A 1409-nucleotide genomic window follows, 5' to 3' on the forward strand; every position below is an offset into this window, starting at 1 on the left:
AAGAAGAAGAAGAAGAAGAACGAGAACGACGACGACGAGAAACAGGGAGAGTAGGAGAGGGTTGATGATCAAGATAGGATGAAGGATAGGAAGAGGAGGAGGAGGAGGAGGAGGAAGAGGGGGAGATGAGCGAGGGTGAGAAGGAATAGGAGGAGGATAAATTAAAGTAGGAGAAAGGACAGGAGGAGGAGGAGTAAAAGAAGTCGCTGGGATAGGAGGGGCGAAAGTAGGAAGGTTAGGAGGAGGAAGACTGGAGGTTGAGGGGAGCGAAAGGGGTAGGAGGAAGAACATGAAGATTGATGGAATACGCGGGGGAGGGAGGGTAGGAGGAGGACGTGGAGGAGAAGAGAAACAGGACAATGTCCATTACATCTTCCGTAATTTAAATTTTAATGTAGGTGTTTTACCCCACCATCAATACAACTTAGATCATTTAGGAGGCGGGCCTTCAACCCTTCCTACCAGGGCCAACCTGGGCTGAGAGAAATACAACAATAATATAGCAGGAGAAAGACCGAACGGGTTGATAATAATATAAATACTCCCAACTCGAGTATAATCGAACTCGGATCTACTGCGTGCGACAGCGAAGCCGCGCCTAGCCGTTTCAACAAAGACGCCCTTAGGCCTTCCGTGAATGCAGCAGAACGATAAAACGACAAGAGATTTTTTCCTTTTTATAGATAGGAACGTGTGCCGTGACCCAGAACAATCTACATGTACTTCCTTGTTGATATCTTCATGTTTTCTATACATACAGCACCTACTGTGTACACATTTGGGACCGTTCCTTTCCAGGGGCAGGCAGTTTTGAGTGACTGGTGTCCTCTGTGTCTCTGTGTCTACAGAAGGGAATTCTAACTGTGGGATTTGACTGTTTTGATACAGAAGCATTCTACTTCTAGTTGGTGTAGATTCTGTGTTTTTTACCGACGTATGAGGTAAGATTAGTAAGAGTATTTTCGTCTCTCATGGAGAGATAAATAGATAGGTAGATACATAGATAGACAGATAGATAGATAGATGGATATATATAAATAGAAAAATAAATTGATAGATAGATAGATGATATGAGAGATGTCGGGAAAGTAAGGATATTCTGCACTATATATTTTTCCCTTGCCCATTTATATGAGATTGACGCCATCTGATTAGTAGAAAAAAGTGCATAATAATTGTGTCCAATAGTGTATTACACGCATACTTAGTATATCAATTAACTGTAATAGCGGATGGAGATTCCAGGATTATAGATGTAAGTCATTGATCTGAGAGAGGTGATTATTTTAGAATTAATAGTGGTGATGAGTGATGATGAGGGATTGCATTTAAGTAATGTTAGCGTTAGTCCTATCTTCCTCTGCTCCAATGAGTCACGAGGGACGTGGGCACCCTCTATCCCGTTCCCT

General features: G+C 42.6%; 1 protein-coding gene across 3 annotated transcripts in view; it reads left to right on the forward strand.

The window, feature by feature from the left end:
- Positions 1-745: 745 nt before the first annotated feature.
- LOC101848236 overlaps positions 746-1409 on the forward strand; it is a gene marked incomplete in the record, with an annotated part of 74026 nt that continues 73362 nt past the window's right edge. For 2 of the 3 annotated variants that reach the window (XM_035972105.1, XM_013087363.2), the window contains 1 exon segment: positions 747-941. 3 annotated transcript variants of the gene reach the window in all.

The sequence above is a fragment of the Aplysia californica genome, unplaced genomic scaffold (assembly GCF_000002075.1).
Source record: "Aplysia californica isolate F4 #8 unplaced genomic scaffold, AplCal3.0 scaffold00578, whole genome shotgun sequence".
Taxonomy (NCBI): Eukaryota; Metazoa; Mollusca; class Gastropoda; order Aplysiida; family Aplysiidae; genus Aplysia; species Aplysia californica.